General features: G+C 52.8%; 1 pseudogene across 1 annotated transcript in view; it reads right to left on the bottom strand.

Annotated features, from left to right (window-relative positions):
• Positions 1–7,114: 7,114 nt before the first annotated feature.
• The window catches only part of LOC147113710 (peroxiredoxin-like 2A), a 64,703-nt pseudogene continuing 48,071 nt past the window's right edge, over positions 7,115–23,746 (bottom strand). Inside the window, exons 3-5 of the transcript XR_015079261.1 lie at positions 16,293–16,384; positions 7,566–7,706; positions 7,115–7,325 (exon numbers count right to left, since the gene is read on the bottom strand). The product of XR_015079261.1 is annotated as a peroxiredoxin-like 2A (transcript). The remainder of the gene's footprint in view (positions 7,326–7,565; positions 7,707–16,292; positions 16,385–23,746) is intronic.

Below are 23,746 nucleotides of genomic sequence, written 5' to 3'. Positions count from 1 at the left end.
AACCCGTCCCCTCACCGGCCCCCACCCCACACCCCCCTCCCCTCACCAGACCCCCCACAACCCCCTCCCCTCACCAGCCCCACACCCCCCTCCCCTCACCAGCCCCCCACCCCACAGCCCCCCTCCCCTCACCAGCCCCCCACCCCACACCCCCCTCCCCTCACCAGCCCCCCATCCCACACCCCCGTCCCCTCACCAGCCCCCCACCCCACACACCTCCAGCCCCCCTGCCCCCCCTCCCCTCACCAGCCTCCCCACCCCCCCCACCCCACACCCCTCACCAGCCCCACACCCCCTCACCACCCCCCCGCCCCCCAACACACACCCCCTCGCCAACACACCCCCTCGCCACCCCACACCCACTCGCCACCCCACACCCCCTCGCCACCCCACACCCCCCTCGCCACCCCACACCCTCGCCACCCCACAAATCCACCCCAAACCCCCTCACCGCCACCCCACAAATCCCCCCCACACCCCATCACCGCCACCCCACAAATCCCCCCCGCCCCACCCCACCCCCTCGCCACCTCCCTGCCCTCGCCACACCCCCCTCACCACCGCACCCCCCCCTCCCCTCACCCCCCTCCCCTCACCAGCCCCCCACCCCACACCCCCTCACAACACACACGCCCACCCAGCTTTGATTCGTCTGCAAACTTGGAGATATTACATCTAGTTCCCTCTCCTCTCGGTGACTCTGTGCCTCTCGCAGGTCCGCTGCTCAGCTCCGGTGCGCAGGGCGGGGGGGGGGGAAGGGGGGGCTGGAAGGGAGAAAGGGGGGGGCTGGAAGGGAGAAAGGGGGGGCTGGAAGGGAGAAAGGGGGGGCTGGAAGGGAGAAAGGGGGGGGCTGGAAGGGAGGAAAGGGGGGCTGGAAGGAGAAAGGGGGGGCTGGAAGGGAGAAAGGGGGGGCTGGAAGGGAGAAAGGGGGGGGCTGGAAGGGAGAAAGGGGGGGCTGGAAGGGAGAAAGGGGGGGCTGGAAGGGAGAAAGGGGGGGCTGGAAGGGAGAAAGGGGGGGGCTGGAAGGGAGAAAAGGGGGGGCTGGAAGGGAGAAAGGGGGGGCTGGAAGGGAGAAAGGGGGGGCTGGAAGGGAGAAAGGGGGGGCTGGAAGGGAGAAAGGGGGGCTGGAAGGGGAGAAAGGGGGGCTGGAAGGGAGAAAGGGGGGGCTGGAAGGGAGAAAGGGGGGGCTGGAAGGGAGAAAGGGGGGGCTGGAAGGGAGAAAGGGGGGGCTGGAAGGGAGAAAGGGGGGGCTGGAAGGGAGAAAGGGGGGGCTGGAAGGGAGAAAGGGGGGGCTGGAAGGGAGAAAGGGGGGGCTGGAAGGGAGAAAGGGGGGGCTGGAAGGGAGAAAGGGGGGCTGGAAGGGAGAAAGGGGGGGCTGGAAGGGAGAAAGGGGTTGGCTGGAAGGGAGAAAGGGGGGGCTGGAAGGGAGAAAGGGGGGGCTGGAAGGGAGAAAGGGGGGGCTGGAAGGGAGAAAGGGGGGGCTGGAAGGGAGAAAGGGGGGGCTGGAAGGGAGAAAGGGGGGGCTGGAAGGGAGAAAGGGGGGGCTGGAAGGGAGAAAGGGGGGGCTGGAAGGGAGAAAGGGGGGGCTGGAAGGGAGAAAGCGGGGGGACTGGAAGGGAGAAAGGGGGGGCTGGAAGGGAGAAAGGGGGGGCTGGAAGGGAGAAAGCGGGGGGACTGGAAGGGAGAAAGCGGGGGGAGAAGGGAAGGGAGAAAGCGGGGGGAGAAGGGAAGGGAGAAAGCGGGGGGAGAAGGGAAGGGAGAAAGCGGGGGGAGAAGGGAAGGGAGAAAGCGGGGGGAGAAGGGAAGGGAGAAAGCGGGGGGAGAAGGGAAGGGAGAAAGCGGGGGGAGAAGGAAGGGAGAAAGCGGGGGGGAGAAGGGAAGGGAGAAAGCGGGGGAGAAGGGAAGGGAGAAAGCGGGGGGGAGAAGGGAAGGGAGAAAGCGGGGGGAGAAGGGAAGGGAGGAAAGCGGGGGGAGAAGGGAAGGGAGAAAGCGGGGGGAGAAGGGAAGGAGAAAGCGGGGGGAGAAGGGAAGGGAGAAAGCGGGGGAGAAGGGAAGGGGAGAAAGCGGGGGGAGAAGGGAAGGGAGAAAGCGGGGGGAGAAGGAAGGGAGAAAGCGGGGGGAGAAGGGAAGGGAGAAAGCGGGGGGAGAAGGGAAGGGAGAAAGCGGGGGGAGAAGGGAAGGGAGGAAAGCGGGGGGAGAAGGGAAGGGAGAAAGCGGGGGGGAGAAGGGAAGGGAGAAAGCGGGGGGGAGAAGGGAAGGGAGAAAGCGGGGGGAGAAGGAAGGGAGAAAGCGGGGGGAGAAGGGAAGGGAGAAAGCGGGGGGAGAAGGGAAGGGAGAAAGCGGGGGGAGAAGGGAAGGGAGAAAGCGGGGGGAGAAGGGAAGGGAGAAAGCGGGGGGAGAAGGGAAGGGAGAAAGCGGGGGGAGAAGGGAAGGGAGAAAGCGGGGGGAGAAGGGAAGGGAGAAAGCGGGGGGAGAAGGGAAGGGAGAAAGCGGGGGGGAAGAAGGGAAGGGAGAAAGCGGGGGGAGAAGGGAAGGGAGAAAGCGGGGGAGAAGGGAAGGGGAGAAAGGGGGGGGGAGAAGGGAAGGGAGAAAGGGGGGAGAAGGGAAGGGAGAAAAGGGGGGGGGAGAAGGGAAGGGAGAAAGCGGGGGGAGAAGGGAAGGGAGAAAGCGGGGGGAGAAGGGAAGGGAGAAAGGGGGGGGGGGAGAAGGGAAGGGAGAAAGCGGGGGGAGAAGGGAAGGGAGAAAGCGGGGGGAGAAGGGAAGGGAGAAAGGGGGGGGAGAAGGGAAGGGAGAAGGGAAGGGAGAAAGGGGGGCTGGAAGGGAGAAAGGGGGGGGAGAAGGGAAGGGAGAAGGGGGGGGTGAAGGGAGAAAGGGGGGGGAAGGGAAGGGAGGAAAGGGGGGGGGGTGGGGAAGGGAAGGGAGAAAGGCGGGGGGGGGGGGGGGGGGGGGAAGAGGAGAAGGGCGAGACCGGTAGATCTTTCCTTGGCCCACTCCTATTTCTCATCTACATTCTGCCCCTTGGCGATATCATTCGAAAACACAGCGCCAGTTTCCACATTTATGCTGACCACGTGCAGCTCTACCTCACCACCACCTCTCTCCACCCCTCCACTGCCTCTGATTTATCATGCTGCTTTGTCCGACACCCAGTTCTGGATGTGCAGAAAATTTCCTCCAACCTAAATATTGCGAAGACTGAGGCCATTGTCTTCAGTCCCCACCACAAACTTCCTTCCCTAGCCACTGACTGCATTCCTCTCCCTGGCAACTATCTGAGGAAGAAGTAGGCTGTTCACAAACATGGTGTCGTTTGACCCGGAGATGAGCTTTCGACCACATATCCACGCCATCACTAAGGCCACCTATTTCCACCTCCGTAACACTGCCCGACTCCGCTCACCTCAGCTCATCTGCTGCTGAAACCCTCATCCATGCCTTTGTTATCTCTAGAGTTGACTATTGTAATGCGCTCCTGGCTGGCCTCCCACATTCCACCCTACGTAAACTTGTGCTCATCCAAAACTCGGCTGCTCGTGTCCTAACTCCCAAGTCCCATTCACCCATCACCCGTGCTCGCTGACCTACATTGGCTCCCGGTTAAGCAACGCATCGATTTCAAAATTCTCATCCATGTTTTCAAATCCCGCTATGGTCTCGTCCCTCCCGATCTCTGTAATCTCCTCCAGCCCTGCAACCCTCCGAGATCTCAGTGCTCCTCCAATTCTGGCCACTTGCGCATCCCTGATATTAATCGCTCCACCACTGGTGGCTATGCCTTCAGCTGCCTTGGCCCTAAGCTCTGGAATTCCCTCCCTAAACATCTCCACCTCTCTACCTCTCTCTCCTCCTATATGATGCTCATTAAAAAATACCTCTTTCAGCTGCCCTAAGATCTTCTTATGTGGCTTGGTGTCAAATTATGCTTAGTTTGGGATTAATACAGGGTCATGGGGAGGAGAGCAGGGCAGTGGATTAGTTTGGGGATTAATACAGGGCTATGCAGAGAGAGTGGGGCAGTGGGATTAGTTCGCAATTAATACAGGGCTATGTGGAGAGCGGGGCAGTGGGATTAGTTTGGTATTGATACAGGGCTATGCAGAAAGAGTGGGGCAGTGGGATTAGTTTTGGGATTGATGCAGGGCTATGGAGAGAGAGCAGGGGCAGTGGGATTAGTTTGGGATTGCTACAGGGCTATGCAGAGAGAGTGGGGCAGTGGGATTAGTTTGGGATTGATGCAGGGCTATGGAGAGAGAGCAGGGCAGTGGGATTCATTTGGGATTGATACAGGGCTATGTGGAGAGAGCGGAGCAGTGGGATTAGTTTGGAATTGATACAGGGCTATGGAGAGAGAGCGGGGCAATGGGATTAGTTTGGGATTGATACAGGGCTGTGGTGAGAGAGCGGGGCAGTGGGATTTTTTGAGATTGATACAGGGCTATGGAGAGAGAGTGGGGCAGTGGGATTAGTTTTGGATTGATACAGGGCTATGGGGAGAGAGCGGGGGCAGTAGGATTAGTTCGCAATTAATACAGGGCTATGTGGAGAGCGGGGGCAGTGGGATTAGTTTGGTATTGATACAGGGCTATGCAGAGAGAGTGGGGCAGTGGAATTAGTTTAGGATTGATGCAGGGCTATGGGGGAGAGAGCAGGCCTGTGGGTTTTGTTTGGGATTAATACAGGGATATGGGGAGAGAGTGGGGCAGTGGGATTAGTTTGGGATTGATACAGGGCTATGCAGAGAGAGTGGGGCAGTGGAATTAGTTTGGGATTGATACAGGATTATGGGGAGAGAGCAGGGCAGTGGGATTAGTTTGATATTGATACAGGGTTATAGGGAGAGAGCGGGGCGAAAGTTTAGTTTCGTGTGTGCCTCTGTGATTTGCTCTTCTTGCTCCTGTTTTGCCTGCACGCAAAGGACATATATGGGACAACAACAACTTGTATTTATATAGCACCTTTAACGTAGTAAAACTTCCCAAGGCGCTTCACAGGAGTATTAAGACAAAAAATTTGACACCAAGCCACATAAGGAGACATATGGGTAGATGACCAAAAGCTTGGTCAAAGAGGTAGGTTTTAAGGAGCATCTTAAAGGAGGAAAGAGAGGTAGAGAGGCGGAGATGTTTAGGCCAGGTATTCCAGAGCTTAGAGCCTAAGCAGGTGATTCTCTGGCTACGATTAGATAGATAAAGAATGGAACCAGGCGAGTGCAGTTCCACCCAGCTGGACGAGTGGAGAGGCGTTGAAGGATGGAGTGGTCAACCATGTCAAAGGCTGCAGACAAGTCAAGAAGGACGAGGAGGGATAGTTTACCTTTGTCACAGCCACAAAGAATGTCATTTGTGACTTTGAGGAGAGCCGTTTCAGTACTGTGGCAAGGGTGGAAACCTGATTGGAGGGATTCAAACATGGAATTGCGGGAAACATGGGCACGGATTTTGGAGGCGACAAGAAGTTCAAGGACTTGAGAGGAAAAGGAGCTGAAGATGGGGCGGTAGTTTGCAAGGACGGAGGGGTCAGGTTTGTTTTTTTGAGGAGGGGGGTGATGATAGCAGATTTGAGGGAGAGGGGGACAGTACCCAAGGAGTGAGAAACCGTTAACAATGTCAGCTAACACGGGAGCCAGAAAAGGAAGTTGGGTGGTCAGCAGTTTGGTGGGAATAGGGTCGGGGGAGCAGGAAGTGGATCTCATGGACAAGATGAGGTGTGAGAGGTCATGAGGGGAGATCGGAGGAGACTACCCATAATGAGGCCCCGGTAATGTCTCCAGGACTGAAGTGTGGGAAATAAAGCATTTCCTGACGGAAACTACAGAAAGGCAGCTCGCAGAATCCCTGCTGACCAGTTGCAACATCTAAAATATTCGCATCGCTTTATTCAAAGCTGATACCAAAGTTGCGGACATTGAAAGCCTGTGAAAACAGCTACCTCCAGGATCTGGGCCTTGCTGGCAAGGCCAGCACTGAATGGCCATCCCAGCTGCCCTGAGGTGGTGGTGCACCTTCCAGAGCCGCTGCAGTCCTTGTGGTCATGATACCCTCATGTTGGTGCTGGGGAGGGAATTGTGGTATTTTGACCCAGCGACAATGAAGGAATGGCAATATTGCTAGGATGGTGTGCGAGCTGGAGGGAACTTGGAGGTGATGGATGTTTCCACAACATTGCTGCTTTTGTTCTCAGTGGGGTCGATGCAGGGGAGGGAGGTGCAGTTAAAGTAAGGGGAAGCTAGATAAACACATGGGGGAGAAAAGAATAGGTATGCTGATCCGGTGAGATGAAATGAGATGAGAGGAGACGCGTGAGGAGCATAAACGCCGGCATAGACCTGTTGGGCCCAATGGCCTGTTTCTGTGTTGTAAAATTCTATGTAAAGTAATCTTGGCAACTTGGTGCAATGCATCCTGTAGATAGTACACACTGCAGCCACAGAGCACCAGTGATGGAGAGATGGATATAGAGTCCAGTGACAGCTCTGTCGTGGATGGTGTCGAGCATCTTGTGTTGTTGTGGCTGCACCATCCAGACGAGTGAGTATTGACTAATGACGAGTCCTGGGGGTCAGGAGGTGAGCCGCTCATCACAGATTACCCAGCCTCTGACCCGCTCTTGTAGTCACAGTGCTGATAGGGCTGGTTCAGTTCAGTGATGACGCCCAAGATGGGTGGTGGGGGATTCGGCGATGGAAATGCCATTGCCGGTTAAGGGGAGGTGACTGGGTTTCTATTGTTGGAGTTGGTCATTGCCTGCCACTTAACTGCCCATGCCTGCCACTTAACTGCCCAAGCCTACCTGTTACAGGTTGGAAAGGGCTGCTTCATTACCTGAGGAATTGCTAAAGGAACCGAACATTGGAGCCGAGTGGATCAGGCAGAACCTGAACTGAGCATCGGTGAGTTCCTTCTCCTTGTCCCCACCTGCCCCCCACGCCCCACCTGACCCCCCCACGACCCACCTGTGCCCCCCACCTGAACCCCCCACACCCCACCTGTGCCCCCCACCTGACCCCCCACATTCAATCCGATTATCTGATCCATTGCTAAAGGAACCGAACATTGGAGCCGAGTGGTTCAGGCAGAACCTGAACTGGACATCAGTGAGTTCCTTCTTGTCCCGACCTGTCCCCACCCGTTCAATCCGATGATCCGATCCATTTCGTTACCTGCTGTCCAGCTCCGATGACAAACACTCCTCCCAGGATGAATCCTTCTCCGTCTGTGTTCCCGCTGAATCCCTTCTGCCAGGCTCGCACAAAGTTTTTCCAAACTCCAAGACGCATAAAGCCACATCAGTCCCATCGTGCGTGGCTTAGGCCCATAGAACCGCATCTAGAGATTGAGAGCAATTTGGACAGTGAGAGACTGACTGGGGGAGCAGGGGGTGAACTGCTGCTGCTGGATTCAGAGTTATTAACCGATCACCGAGCACTCCACCAGGCTCATTATTATTCAGTTCTTAAATTACAATGATTTCTTGCCCCCATTACTCGCCAACACAAACAGCCTCCCCCCCACCTGTGGGATAAATGCCCACATTCTGACACTCAAACTCCAGGACTCAGTACATACCTCTACATCTAGAAAGATCTCTCCTTTGAAAAAGGGCTGAAAGTTCTTTAATTCATTATTAATGTTTTCTTTGATGACCCCATAAAGCGGAACGCCTAGCTCATCGAGCTGGGGTCTGAGAGAGGAGATCTCAGCAGCCTCCTACAGGCAGAAGAAATAAAAGTCAAATCAACATCATGTTTTATGACAGTGAAGAGGCGGCTTTGGGCTGGAAAGCCAATAAAGCCCATAAATGGTCGGGTGGCATCAGGGGCGAGGTTTGTTCACGTACCTAAAATAATCACAGGCAGCACCGGAACTTGGAGCTGTCCGCTGATTATCATTATTGTGGAGTTCAGCACAGCACCAGGAGGGGGCTGGGGGGGTTGCGAGGGAGAGGGGCCAGGGCCGGGGGAAGAGAGGGGCCGGGGGAAGAGAGGGGCCAGGGCCGGGGGGAAGAGGGGGGCCGGGGCCGGGGGGAAGAGGGGGGCCGGGGCCATGGGAAGAGAGGGAGGGAGGGAGGGAGGGGGGGAGAGGGAGCAGGATTGGAGGGGGGGGGGGGGGGGGAGGGCTTGAAGGGGAGTGGGGGGAGGCTGAAGAGGGGGCAGGATCAGGAGGGAGGGGGGAAGAGGGGGCAGGATGGGGGGGGGGAGGGGGGGAAGGATCGGGGGGGGAGGGGGCAGGATCGGGGGGGGAGGGGCGGGTCCAGAAATCCGGGTGGGGTGGGGGAGGAACAGGGGGAGGAGGGGGGGGCAGGGGCCAGGATGGGGAGGGGCCCGGAGGGGGAAGGGGAGCGGGCAGGATGGGGGGGGGGGGGGGGCGGTGGTGGAGGGGGCAGGACTGAGGTTGGAGATGATAATGGTCAGTACTTACCTTTTATTCATTCGGCGCAGTTTAACGTTTGTTTTCCCGGGAGTAATCATCGTTGGCTGCCTCAGGCGCAAGCCAAATTTGCAAGAGGGACCAGAAGCAGGCGTTAGGCGCTTATTTGACTGACGAAGCTAAACAAGCCTCTTTTTTTGCCCTCACCAATATAGTGGGCAGAAGTGAGGTGGATGCCATTTTTTCCACAAAACCGGCCTCAACAGCCAGCGCGAAGGAGCCAAATTTCAGGCCCTCTGTGTTTTGTAATCTTTGGAACTGTGGCTAATTGCACCGAGTCTGGCGCTCTGCCCATATACTGTCTATCTGTTCACAACGCACCAGTCAGACTACATGGGCAAGTCTCAGAAACTGGGCCTTGTACGCAAGGTGTGCAGGAGTGCCCAGGGTGAACCATGAACCCTGTTAGCAGTGCGGGCTGCTCCTGCACACCTGAGCTCATTCAAACCGGAGGAAAATAAACAGACTGACCGTATGGTTTCAGCCGAAACCAAAGTGACTGGAGCAAAATGGACCAATCAACAGAAGTAGTAGAAAATAACTGATTTATTGCCAATACTAAAACTCTTCCAAAACAATCAAAGTCCTAACACCCTTGCTCTTTATTGCAATAACCTGGAAAGTTTGGACTGTGAGCCAATCGCCACATTGCAGCATAGGGTGAGGGGAAGCGGGGAAAAACAGAACTCTCCCCCGGGCCGGGCCGGGCCATTCCCCGGGTTCCCAGGCCCCTCCCTGGGCCGGGCCGTTCCCCGGGCTGGGCCGCGCCGCTCCCCAGGCCCCTCCCCGGGCCGGGCCATTCCCGGACCCCTCCCCGGGCCGGGGGTTCCCAGGCCATTCGCCTGGTCGGTTTGGACTCGTACTGGGTGCACTGGCCAGCGATTGGCACCTGGGGATGAGAGCGGGGGAGGAGAACGCAAGAATTAGGAGCAGGAGTAGGTCATATGGCTCTTTGAGCCTGTTCCGCCATTCAATGGCTGATCATCGACCTCAACACCACTTTCCCGCCCGATCTCCATATTACTTGATTCCCCTAGAGTCCAAAAATCTATCTATCTCAGCCTTGAATATACTCAGACTCAGCATCCACAGCCCTCTGGGGCAGAGGATTCCAAAGGTTCACAACCCTCAGTGAAGAAACTCCTCATCTTGGTCATAAATGGCTGACCCCTTAAACTGAGACTATGCCCCCCTAGTTCTAGACTTTCCAGCCAGGGGAAACATCCTCTCAGCATCTACCCTGTCAAGCCCCCTCAGAATCTTATATGTTTCAATGAGATCCCCTCTCATTCTTCTAAACTCCAGAGAGTTTAGACCCAATCTGCTCAAGCTCTCCTCACAGGACAACCCTCTCATCCCAGGAATCAATCTAGTGAACCTTCGTTGCACTGCCTCCAAGGCAAGTATATCCTTCCTCAGATAAGGAGACCAAAACTGTGCACAGTACTTCAGGTGTGGTCTCACCAAGGTCCTGTACAATTGTAGCAAGACTTCCTTACTCTTGTACTCCAACCCCCTTGCAATAAAGACCAACATGCCATTTGCCTTCCTAATTGCTTGCTGTACCTGCATGCTAATTCTGTGTTTCCTGTACGAGGACACCTAAGTGTCTCTGAACACCAACATTTAATAGTTTGTTACCATTTAAAAAATATTCTCTTTTCCTATTCTTCCTACCAAATTGAATAACCTCACATTTCCCCACATTATACTCCATCTGCCACCTTACTGCCCACTCACTTAGTCTATCTATATCCCTTTGCAGACTCTGTGTTCTTCTCACAGCTTACTGTCCCACCTAGCTTTGTATCATCAGCAAACTTGGATACATTACACTCGGTCCCTTCATCCAAGTCATTAATAGAAATTGTAAATAGCTGAGGCCCAAGCACTGATCCTTGCGGCACCCCATTAGTTAGTCTGCCAAGCTGAAAATGACCCATGTATCACTGCTCTCTATTTTCTGTCCGTTAACCAATCCTCTATCCATGCTAATATATTACCCCCAACCCCATGAGCCCTTATCTTGTGTAGCAACCTTTTATGTGGCACCTTATTGAATGCCTTTTGGAAATCCAAATATACTACATCCACTGGTTCCCCTTTATCTACCCTGTTAGTTACATCCTCAAAAAACTCTTAATAAATTTGTTAAACACAATTTTCCCTTCATAAAATATGTTAACTCAGCCTAATCATATTTTTCTAAGTGCCCTGTTACCACTTCCTTAATAATGGATTCCAGTATTTACCCCAACGTCAGGCTAACTGGCCTGTAGTTCCCTGTTTTCTCTCTCCCTCCTTCCTTGAATAGTGGTGTTACATTTGCTACCTTCCAATCCATTGGGACCGTTCCTGAATCTAAGGAATTTTGGAAGATCAAAACCAATGCATCCACCTCTTTTAGAACCCTAGGATGTAGGCCATCAGGTCCAGGGGATTTGTTGGCTTTTAGTCCCATTAGTTTCTCAAGTACTTTTTCTCTACTGATATTAATTACTTTGAGTTCCTCACTCTATTAGCCCCTTGGCTCCCCCCTATTTTTGGCATACTTTTTGTGTCTTCTACTGTGAAGACAGATGCAAAATATTTGTTTAAAGTCTCTGCCATTTCCTTATTCCCCATTATAATTTCTCCTGTCTCAGCCTCTAAGGGACCAACACTTACTTTTGCTACACTCTTCCTTTTTACATACTTGGGCCTGAGGGTGAAAGGGGGGAGGGGAGGGTCTGGGGATGAGGGATCGGGGGGATGAGGGCTGGGGGGGAGGGTAAGGCATGGGGATGAGGAGGCCCGGGGAGGAGGGGGGAGGAGGCCCTGGGAACGGGGGGGGGGGGGGGGGGGGGGAAAGAGGGCCTGGGGATGAGGGGGGAGGAGGGCATTGGATGTAGTGTGAACCCTGAAGTTAACTCACATTTGAGCAAGGTCTATTGACCCCCCCCCCCTTACAAGGACAGCCAATGGAGGCACTGAGCTGATCTTAATGGGCTGGGGATCCTCTCAGTTTGGGGCAGGGTGGGGGCTCCCCAGACAGACAGGCAGCTGTTTGTTCTCAATCCCCATTGTGATGAATAACCTGATAAATCTGTCTCTCCCTGACTGGCAGCCCCCCACACACCCACCCCTCCACACACATCCACTCACACAGACACCTATACACACAGACCCGCACACGCACGTGCACACGCACACACACTTCCTTTCCTGGATCCCATGTTAGCTGATATGGTTTATGGTTCACTCTCCTCAGGTACTGTCCCCCTCTCCTTCAAATCTGCCGTCATCATCCCTCTCCTCAAAAACCCCTCTTGCACCCTCTGTCCTTGGAAATTAGCACCCCATCTCCAACCTCCCTTTCTTCTCCAAGGTCCTTGAACATGTTGTCGCCTCCCAAATCCATGCCCACCTTTCCCACAATTCCATGTTTGAATCTCTCCAATCAGGTTTCCGCTCCGCCACAGTACCGAAACAGCTCTTATCAAAGAAACAAATGACATCCTTTGTGCCTGTGACAAAGGTAAACTATCCCTCCTCGTCCTTCTCGAGCTGTCTGCGGCCTTTGACACAGTTGACCAACACCTCTGTTTTCCAGCTGGGTGAGACTGTACTCGCCTGGCTCCATTCTTATCTATCCAGTTGTGGTGAGAGAATCTCCTGCAACGGCTTCTCTTCCCACTTCCGCATCGTTACGTCTGGAGTCCCCCAAGGATCTATCCTTGGCCCCCTACTATTTCTCATCTACATGCTGACCATCAGTGACATCATCCAAAAACATATCGTCAGTTTCCACATGTACGCTGACGACACCCAGCTCTACCTCACCACCACCTCTCTCGACTGCTTGTCCGACATCCAGTACTGGATGAGTAGAAATTTCCTCCAACTAAATATTGGGAAGACCGAAGCCATTGGTCGCAAAATTCGGCACTACATGTGCCGTTTCGGTTCCAAAATGGACGCCATCTTGGGTAAGGCGTCAGTGCAGGTGCAGGGGACGTGCGCTGGAAGTATGCAAAGTAGGCAGATCGCGACGTCAATCAGCGTGTAATGCTGAATTGGCGCCAGCGCTGCCATTTTGGAGCTCAACGGTCCAGCTACTGCCCTCTCAAACACGCACAGCTGAACACACGTTCAGCAGCAGGAAGGACACCCCTCCCCCCAACCAGCGCTATTTAAAAGGATCATCACCTGCTTACAGGTTAGTTGCTGATGGATTTCTACTGGCTGTTGCTGAGTTTGTAGAAGTGTTTGGTGGTTTGTACAGTTATTTAAAGTTGCTGAAGTAGTGTGGCAGGTGCTGGAGGATTTCAAAGATTCTGCACAGTCCTCTTCCTTCAAGATATGGGTGCAGTAGTAGGCATTCCACTTGGCCTACAGCATGACAGGGAGAATGAGCAGAGGCGACACAGGGCAGGACAAGCTGCTGAAAGAGTGAGGAGGAGGGGGGAGAAGGCTGGAGGCTGCCCAGGGTGTTCAGGGAGCAATTCTCCTACCTGAACTTAGCGAGGAACACCGAGACGTCTGTGCTTCTCCAAGGACGCCCTCACTGAAACCTGCCACCAGCTGTGGCCATAACTGCAACCCTCAGAGCAGGGAGAGGACCGCATTGCCAGTGGCTGTGAAGGTCATGGTGGCCATCAACTTTTATGCATCGGGCTCCTTCCAGGCTGGAGCTGGAGATATTTGCAACATCTCCCAGTTTGCCATCCACTGTTGCATAACAGAGGTAACTGAGGCTCTGTATTCCAAGAAAGTTGAATACATTTCCTTCTCTCTGGCCAGAGAGCAGCAGACGGAGCGAGCACGCAACTTCGTGCGGATTGCAGGCTTCCCCATGGTGCAGGGTGTGATTGACTGCATGCACGTCACTTTGCGGGTGCTGCATGTGAACTCTGGGATATAACACAACCGAAAGAGTTTCCACTTCCTCAATGTCCAGCTGGTGTGAGACCATAGGCATCCTGCAGGCCAATGCTCGGTATCCTGGCAGCAGTCATGATGCCTTCATTCTGCGGCAGTCCGCTGTCCCATCTGCATTTGAGCCACCACAACAAACCAGAGGGTGGCAACTGGGCGACAAGGGCTATCCGTTAACAACATGACTCATAACTCCCCATACAACGAAAGCCATGGTGCCACACACAATATAATTGAGCATACCATTGGCGTGCTGAAGCATTGCTTCCGCTGCCTGGACTGCTCTAGAGGAGCCCTGCAGTACTCGGCAGAGCGACTGTCAAGATTCGTGCTGGTCTGCTGCATGCTGCACAACCTCGCCATCATGAGGGCACAGCCCTTGCCACCAGCGATACAGTGAGCGGAGGAGGGGGAAGTGGAAGTAACCCAGACAGCCCCTCTCCAGCCAGGCTGTCCATCTGGCTGCGATACCAGTAAACTCAACCCCAATTCCATATTACCAACAGTCCCACAACTTGCCTTCCCTTTGTTACTGACCATCACTTGGCCACAATGCAAAAATAATAGCCAATACAATATAAACATTCCAAACCAAATTTATAAATCAAACCATTCCATAATCACCCTCGTGCATTCCCTTAGTGCCTGTCTTTTGTGTGCCTTTGCCTGTCCTAGTGCTCCTGCGCAGTGCTACCCCAGTGACTGCAGCATAGCTGGTGGAAGGCTGCTGACTTTCAGTGGAGGGACATTGCAAATTACCTCAACAGCTCTGGGCCTAGAAGGCCTGGCTACGGACTGTACTACCTTGGCATGGGCGGCAGCAGTCTGGGCACTGGTGGAGTGCCAGGAGTGGGAGGACAAATGCTGCCATCCTGCGAGAGCAAGTTCTTGCTCCACGGACCCACTGCAACTCTCCCAGGGCGGCGCCTCAGCGTTCAGCCACTCAAAAGCATGTTTAGCGCTGGGCTGCACGCTGCAATCATTATAATGAGCAGGCAGCACGATCTTTCTGTGCTGTCTTTATCGGAAGCAACGGGCACGAGTTAATCGCGCATTGCGATCCCTTTGCCCCTTTTCAGGCCTTGTCCAATTTTGCCCCCATTGTCTTCAGTCCCCGCCACAAACTCCATTCCCGAGCCGCCGACTCCATCTCTCTCCCTGGCAACGGTCTGAGGCTGAACCAGATTGTTCCAAACCTTTGTGTCCTATTTGACCTGGAGCTCAGCTTCTGACCACATATCCTCTCCATCACTAAGACTGCCTACTTCCACCACCGTAACATCGCCCGACTCCGTCCCTGCCTCAGCCCATCTGCTGCTGAAACCCTCACCCATGCCTTTATCACCTCCAGACTTAATTATTAAAAGGTTCTCCTGGCCGGCCTCCCACGTTGCAGCATCCGTGAACTTGAGCTCATCCAAAACTCTGCTGCCTGTATCCTATACCCGCATAATCACCCCTCTGCTGCCTGTAACCTATACCCGCACCAATCACCCCGCTGCTGCCTGTATCCTATACCCGCATAATCACCCCTCTGCTGCCTATAACCTATACCCGCACCAATCACCCCTCTGCTGCCTGTATCCTATACCCGCACCAATCACCCCTCTGCTGCCTGTATCCTATACCCGCACCAATCACCCCTCTGCTGCCTGTATCCTATACCCGCACCAATCACCCCTCTGCTGCCTGTATCCTATACCCGCACCAATCACCCCTCTGCTGCCTGTATCCTATACCCGCACCAATCACCCCTCTGCTGCCTGTATCCTATACCCGCACCAATCACCCCTCTGCTGCCTGTATCCTATACCCGCACCAATCACCCCTCTGCTGCCTGTATCCTATACCCGCACCAATCACCCCTCTGCTGCCTGTATCCTATACCCGCACCAATCACCCCTCTGCTGCCTGTATCCTATACCCGCACCAATCACCCCTCTGCTGCCTGTATCCTATACCCGCACCAATCACCCCTCTGCTGCCTGTATCCTATACCCGCACCAATCACCCCTCTGCTGCCTGTATCCTATACCCGCACCAATCACCCCTCTGCTGCCTGTATCCTATACCCGCACCAATCACCCCTCTGCTGCCTGTATCCTATACCCGCACCAATCACCCCTCTGCTGCCTGTAACCTATACCCGCACCAATCACCCCTCTGCTGCCTGTATCCTATACCCGCACCAATCACCCCTCTGCTGCCTGTATCCTATACCCGCACCAATCACCCCTCTGCTGCCTGTATCCTATACCCGCACCAATCACCCCTCTGCTGCCTGTATCCTATACCCGCACCAATCACCCCTCTGCTGCCTGTATCCTATACCCGCACCAATCACCCCTCTGCTGCCTGTATCCTATACCCGCACCAATCACTCCTCTGCTGCCTGTATCCTATACCCGCACCAATCACCCCTCTGCTGCCTGTATCCTATACCCGCACCAATCACCCCTCTGCTGCCTGTATCCTATACCCGCACCAATCACCCCTCTGCTGCCTGTATCCTATACCCGCACCAATCACCCCTCTGCTGCCTGTATCCTATACCCACACCAATCACCCCTCTGCTGCCTGTAACCTATACCCGCACCAATCACCCCTCTGCTGCCTGTATCCTATACCCGCACCAATCACCCCTCTGCTGGCTGACCTACATTGGCTCCCAGTCCGGCAACACCTCGATTTTAAAATTCTCAGCCTTGTGTTTAAATTCCTCCATGGCCTCGCCCCTCCCCATCTCTAACCTCCTCCAGCCCTACAACAATAACAACTTCCATTTATATAGCGCCTTTAACATGGAAAAATGTCCCATTGCACTTCACAGGAGCGTTATCAGAGGCGGGAGGTTTCTCACAGAAACGTCTCTGCTTGAAGAAAGAAGCGATCACATTTCAGAATTAGACAGCACTAACTTTACTCCAAAACAAACTCTTATCCTAGTACCTCTCGACACAAGAATCATCCTGGTCTCCTCACCACCATGATCACTGCTCCACTTCTGCTCCACAGGTCTCCTGCCTTTAATGTCCTTTCCTCTAGAAAAATATAAAGTGAGTAAAATCAATTTGAATTATTGAACAGTGGGTAGAAGGGACTGTATAGGAAGGTGTGTAGTGAATACAGAAAACCTGTACATTGCTAAATGCTCACTCATTTTAGCTCCAATTATGCATTATAAGTTTGCCCATAAGTGACCTTGGACTAACTAGTCTATAATTACTCGGTTTAACTGACCTTAGACTAACTGGTCTAATGAATCTATATTTTGGCAAGGCCAACTTTAACGGGATGAAACAGAGACTGACCACAGCAAACTGGTTAAAACTGTTTTCGGGTAAAACTACAGATGAACAGTGGGAGGTGTTCAAAAAAGAATTGAGCTCAATCCAGGACCAATATATACCCTTAAGGGACAAGAGCTCTACTTTACCAAATAAAACAGCTGTGGTCAACAAAAGAGGTGAGATGAGACAAAACTAAAGGAAGGGACACACAAAAGTGCAAAGAATAATATCGATCCAGGGGACTGAGAGAGATATTGGCCTAGAAATTGGGTATAGCCTCGCTTGAGGCGTTAGAACTGGTGGAGCGCTAAGTTTATAGCCAGGCGAAAGTTATCGCTGCCTGGCAAGATATTGGGTTGCATCGCCCCCAAAGGGGATTGAGGCGCTAATTCAGCCGTTGCACGGTGCTCTTAAGGCGCAAAAGTTCAGGCGCTACTCAATATCGACGCGGACGGGCGCAGCGCAGGTGATCTCAATTACGGGAAACCACGAGACCTCCAGGCGCCGGCCGGCTCTTAAAGGGGTGGGTCAGTCAGCCTGAGCTTCAACACCCAACGCCCTGTAGGCCTCAGATTCGGCGCTCGCCCTTGTCTGGCGTTACAAACTTGTTCAGCATGGAGAAGGTTAGACAGAGAGCAGAGCGCTTCAGCACTGAGGCTCTGGACCACTTGGTGGCTGCAGTTGAACGCCGTCGAGAGGTCCTGTATCCGGATAATGGCAAGAGGCCGAATCAGAAGGCTTACCGACGATCTTGGAGGGAGGTTGCTGTGAGGGTCAACTCCAGCAGCATGGCGACCAGGACCCCTGTTCAGTGCAGGAAGAAATTCAACGACCTCACACGGATCGTTAGGGTGAGTGATGGTTTAGCAATCTTCTGATTCCCTCCATCTGCAGCTGACTTCGGGCACCCTGCTGCAATGATGCCCCAATGGCCATCTGTCAGCATGCACCCATGGCCCTTTCTGGGCACACACATGGACAGATGTCTCAAGGCCTCATGTAAGGGCTCTTGCACCATGGGGGGCATGCGATGGTCTCTCAAGGCATCATGTTGCAGAACTTCCCCTTCTTTCCCCTGCAGTCCAAGCTGGCAATGATCCGAAAGGATCAGCGTCGAACCGGTGGCGGACCTCCACAAGTGGTCACTCTCACGGATCTGGAGGAGGGAGTGCACCAGATACTTGGAGGACGTCTGTCTGGTCCTGTGACCGCTGCATCTGCCGACCCCATTACCGACAGCGAGGGTAAGACTCTCACCTTTTTCACCTGTTGCCTTCCACTTGGTCCCCCCGCCAGCATGCATCCTCAGTGTGCAGCTATGTTAGAGCCTTGCCGCAATCTGGCATGCCTTTCAGCAAAGCTGTCCTTTTGCTAAAGGCACTCTTCCACCTCCCACTTTCAGATGAAGCAGCACCAACTCGGGCTCAACGCGCTGAAGCTGCCAGTGCCACCGGAGGCGAGGACCAGGAGGAATCCGGACCAGCCGTTGCAGAATCCGGGGAGCTGACACATCTACAGACTGGGGATAGTAGTCCCCTGGAGGGGAGGGGGGGGGGGGGGGGGCTCTGAGGATGAACCAGTTGCCGGACCAAGCGGCATGCAGCAACGCACAGGGGATAGGCAAGTTCGGCCACCGTCTCCCCGGAGGGCAAGGCAGGTCGTGATGACTGCTGCACAGAGTGCAGATGAGGTGCGTCGCCTGGCTGAGATGAGCAAACAGGCCCGGGTCAGACACACGGAGCTGATGGCTGCAGTCGAGAAGATGCCTGAGTCAATAGATTCATTGGCTAAGAGTATGTTGGACTTCAGGGCAACAATGGAGAGGACTCTCCAGGGCTTTGGGGCAACAATGGAGAAGACTCTCCAGGTGTTCGGGGCAACAATGGACAGGTCTATCCAGGGCTTCGGGGCAACAATGGACAGGACTATCCAGGGCTTCGGCCCAACAATGGAGAGGACTGTCCACGGCTTTGAGTCGGCTATGGAAAGGACTGTTCAGGGCTTCGGACAATCCCTGGAAAGGTCTGTGCAGGGCTTGTCCGAGGCAGTGGAGCGGTCGGCACCTGCCTTGTCCGAAGCAATGGGAAGAACTGTCCAGGCCTTCTCCGAAGCACTGGCACCTGGTGTAGTGTATGTACCTTTAAGAGCCCCTGTGTACTGTAGTACCGGTAGTGACCACTTGGGTATATAAGCCTGTATAGTGTCTTGTATCTTTTAGTTCACCTCCAGACTTTGTTCAATAAACACCTGTTAAACCAACTACTGCATTCCGTGTCTCCATTAATACACGGATACAACAGTGGCGACGAATTGGAAACGGACTTACCTGCAATTCGGCAGCACTTCAAGGAGATCGATTCCTCAGACGAAGGTCGAAGAAAAAAAAACAAAAAACTGTGGTTTCACCAGCTAGCCAGGCTGGTGGCAGGTACTGCACTAATCCTTCCTGGGCGGCGGGCTGTGGCTCGATCGGGTGGCTCTGCAGCGGGGCCGAGCAGCGAGTCGGAAGGCAGAGGCAAACAGAGATGGAGGGTGGAGCACTCGGGAGACGGCCGGCGCTGCAAAGCAGGTCAGCGTTCGGACCAAGCAGAGGGAGGGAAAAATCCCAGAGAGTCCGGCGGGAACGAGTCTCCAACTATTAAAAATATCTGTGTAAATAAAAACCGCGGAGAACAGCGTTGTCAGCAGCGGCAGCGGCGGGAAGCGCCATTTTTGATTTTCAGGATGCCTAAGACTGGCAATATTACTGCTTTCAATAGTAATACAGAGGATTGGACCACATATGTGGAAAGAGTGGAGGTATATTGCACAGCGAATGAAGTAGAGGATGATAAAAAGGCATCGGTACTTCTAAATCTAATGGGCGCAAGGACATACGGGCTGTTACGAAACTTAATCACTCCAGCCAAACCGATGGACAAGAATTTTAAGAAGATTGTTGATACCCTACAGGAGCACTTAAACCCAACACCGCTGCTGATAGCGGAACGATTCAAATTCTTCAGGAGGAATCAGCACAAGAATGAAAGTAGCGCTGATTACCTCACCGAATTAAGAAAGCTGTCAAAGCACTGCCAATTCGGGGCAGGACTGGCAGATTCTCTACGAGACAAATTCGTCTGCAGTCTCCTAAGTGAAGGAACACAGAAAAGGCTACTTCCTGAGAAAGATTTGACACTGGACAAGGCTTTCAGTATGGCTGTATCATACGAAGCAGCCGCAAGAGGAGCTGCAGAGATACAGCAAAAGCCACAGGACTTCGGCACCCATGAAATGACACGGGGTTGAGAGAGATGTTATCGCTGCGGCAGATCCACCCATGACCAGAGGGACTGCTGGTTCAAGGACAAAGCATGCAGGCAATGCGGAAAGATGGGACACATTGCACGTGTATGCTGATCTGAAAACAAAAAATCCACTGACAGAAAAAAAATCAATAAGGAAAAGTACAAATGATGACGGACAGTAGCTCCGAAGACCAGAAGAGCGATAGCGACTCCGGAAACAAGAGACTAAGCTGTCTCAAATTACATAATGTAATTGCCAAAGAAGATTACCAGACCATTTGGGTTACCCTCACGATAGCGGGGTCCCCAGTTAAAATGGAGCTAGATACAGGATCAGCTCTGACCGTCATAAGTCGACGGGATTACGAGCGGCTATTTCCGCATATACCTTTGAAAGACACATCCATTATCTTGAAGACATATACGGGGCAGAAAGTATACCCCAGAGGGAAAATAAGGGTGCCTGTTGTATACAACGGCAAGGAAATACAGAAGTTGTATTTATACGTTCTGCAAGATGGTGGTCCACCGCTGTTGGGACGTGAATGGATCAGGAAGATAAGTTTAGACTGGCACTCCATTCAGGCACTGACGGTGACCAGTAAGAAAAAAAATGACGACATCATACCTGAACGATTAAAAGACATCTTGGCCAACACCAAAGAAGTGTTTCAACAGGAACTAGGAACCTTGAAAGGCGTCACCGCCTCAATAAAAGTGGAAGATGTGGCAATTCCCAAGTTGTTTTTTTTTTTTTTTTTTTAAGGCAAGGCCGGTGCCATACGCAATTCGTCCAGCAGTCGAGGCAGAGCTGGAGAATTTGGAAAAGGCAGGCGTGTTATCCAAGGTAGATTGGAGCGAATGGGCAACACCCATCGTCCCGGTCATGAAGAAAACGTTGAATAATGATAAATCTGAAGAACAGAGAAAAATTCGCATCTGTGGGGACTTCAAGGTGACTGTAAACCCGGTCCTTCACACGGTACAGTATCCTCTTCCGAGGATAGAAGATATTTTCGCATCACCATCCGGAGGGAAACGTTTCACCAAAATTGACTTGGCACAGGCATATCTACAGATGGAGGTTGAGGAGGCCTCTAAAAAGTATCTCACGATAAACACACAAAGGCCTGTACCAGTACAATCGACTGGTTTTCGGAGTAGCATCAGCTCCAGCTATCTGGCAAAGAGCTATGGAGCAAGTCCTCCAAGGGATTCCGGGGACTCAATGCTACCTAGACGACATCCTTGTAACAGGAGAAAATGACAACGAGCACCTTGCCAATTTGGAGCAGGTGCTCACTAGACTGAGAGAACGGGGCCTACGAGCAAATCGCCCCAAGTGCGAATTTTTCCAGAAACAAATATCATATTGTGGCCATATAATTAACGAAGAAGGGTTGCATAAGTCACCTGAAAAAATTGAAGCAGTCATAAAAGCCCCAGCACCTGAAAATGTCTCACAATTAAGGTCGTTCCTGGGATTGATAAATTATCATAAATTTTTACCGAACTTGTCAACTGTTCTGCACCCTCTTAACGCACTGCTACAAACAGGAGTAATTTGGAAATGGAGCGAAGACGTGCCTTCCATAAATGCAAAGGCTTGATCACATCCAAGGAAGTGTTGGCTCATTACAACCCATCACTGCCAATCAGACTGGCGTGCGATGCATCCCCTTACGGCGTAGGAGCCGTATTATCGCATAGATTCCCTGATGGCTCGGAGCGGCCGATAGCTTTTGCGTCACGCTCATTGAACTCAGCTGAGCGTAACTACGCCCAGATCGACAGGGAAGCACTCAGCCTGGTGTGGGGAGTGAAGAAATTCAACCATTACCTACACGGACAAAAATTTACCTTGTTGACTGGCCATCAACCCCTCGTCTCCATATTCAACCCTAAAAAGGGCGTTCCCATTATGACAGCGCAAAGGCTACAGAGGTGGTCCCTTTTCCTAGGGGCACACCAATATGACATAGAATACAAAGGATCAAAACAGCATGGGAATGCTGACGGTTTATCGCGCCTACCGTTGCCAACGGTAGAAGAGGTACCGACAGTGGACCCAGTGGAGATGTTCCACTCAACCATAGTGGAATGTCTACCAGTAACAAATTCTACCATTGAAAAGGAAACGAGAAATGACCCGACTCTCTCACGAGTCTACGATTTAACGGTGAAGGGATGGCCAGCACATGGCGAACCACTGTTGCCAGCATTCTCGCAAAGAAGAGAACAGCTGTCAGTGTGCCGAGGAACCTTGATGTGTGGATCCAGAGTGGTGATTCCACCCAAACTCCAGGATAAAGTGCTAAAGGAGCTTCACGAGGGGCATCTGGGTGGAGTGAAAATGAAGAACCTAGCCAGAGCGTTTGTGTGGTGGCCAGGTATCGATGGAGACATCAAAGAAATGACCAAGAGCTGTCTAGGATGCCAGAAGGTCCAAAACGCCCCACCACAAGCCCCTCTACATCCATGGGAGTGGCTCTCATCTCCATGGCAAAGGGTACATATCGACTTTTGTGGTAAACCACTGTTTGTATTCCACTGTGTACATGCCTGGACATGCCTCGGCTGACTCCTCCCACAAGTCCTAGTATAAAGGTGACTGCTCCCCAGCCCTTTGTATTTCTGGACCGGTCGACCACTCGAGGCAGACCTTCATTCTTTTGTTAATAAAAGCCTTTAGTTACTTGATATACCTATCAATTCATCCAATGAAAAGCGACGAGTTAAGAAAGTAACTATAGGTTTTTATTGGCTAAATAACAGAGCCCACCCTCGTGGGTGATCGGATACAACAAGGAGGAATGCCAGCCAGTCGACTACCTTTACACCTGGGCAGGTAGGTGGAGTCATGGGCGGAGTCAGCAGTGGTCAGCCCAGGTATAGCAGCGTGACAAGAGGCGACCTCGTATAGTGGTACAACAGTGTGAACAGTGATAACCATAGAGTAACGATATAACAGTGATAACTATAGTGTAACGATAGTGAACGATAAAAGTGGTTTTCCACATTACTCTCTTAACTCTCAGTCTTTTATGAGTAATTGATAGCGCATCAACTTTGCTGGTCCATTTATGGACTCAATGTTCTTAATCGCGGTTGATGCACACTCCAAGTGGCCGGAGGTAATAAAGATGTCCTCCACCACCACGGAAAAAACCATCACATTATTAAGGACCATATTTGCCAGGAATGGGCTGCCTGAACAGATCTGTTCTGATAATGGACCACAATTTGTGTCCGAAGAATTCAGGAAGTTCTTAAAAAAAACAATGGGGTTAAGCACTACACGTCCGCCCCATACCATCCCGCCACCAATGGATTAGCTGAAAGGTTTGTCCAGACCGTCAAGAAGGCCATAAAGGCCATGGGTAATGAAGACATAAATCTACAACATAAGGTAGATAACTTCTTGTTTGCGTACAGGAATGCAACACATGTGGTTACAAACCAAACTCCCGCCATGATGTTTTTCAATAGAAGACTAAGATGCCGGCTGGATTTGATCAAGCCAAACATCAGAAGGGACGTAGAGGACTGGCAATTTCAAGGCATGAATGAAAGGCCAACTAGAACCTTCCAGATAGGTCAACAAGTTTTGGCCCGGGACTACCGTACCGAGAAATGGCAGCCTGGAACTATTTGCACATGACTAGGACCGCTGATGTATACCGTGGACATTGGAGAAAGCATAATAAGGCGCCATGCTGACCAGATCATAGAGTCATCCGAAAAGGGACAACCTACACCACAACTCTATACGCCTAATGATGAAGCAGAGATACCCATAGTATCTACCTCCGATCCGGTGATACTG

Source organism: Somniosus microcephalus, chromosome 8 (assembly GCF_052327205.1).
Source record: "Somniosus microcephalus isolate GS21.2 chromosome 8, FLI_Smic_1.0, whole genome shotgun sequence".
NCBI lineage: Eukaryota > Metazoa > Chordata > Chondrichthyes > Squaliformes > Somniosidae > Somniosus > Somniosus microcephalus.
The sequence above is the reverse complement of the archived record's forward strand: the minus strand, read 5'-3'. Positions and strand labels throughout refer to the sequence as shown.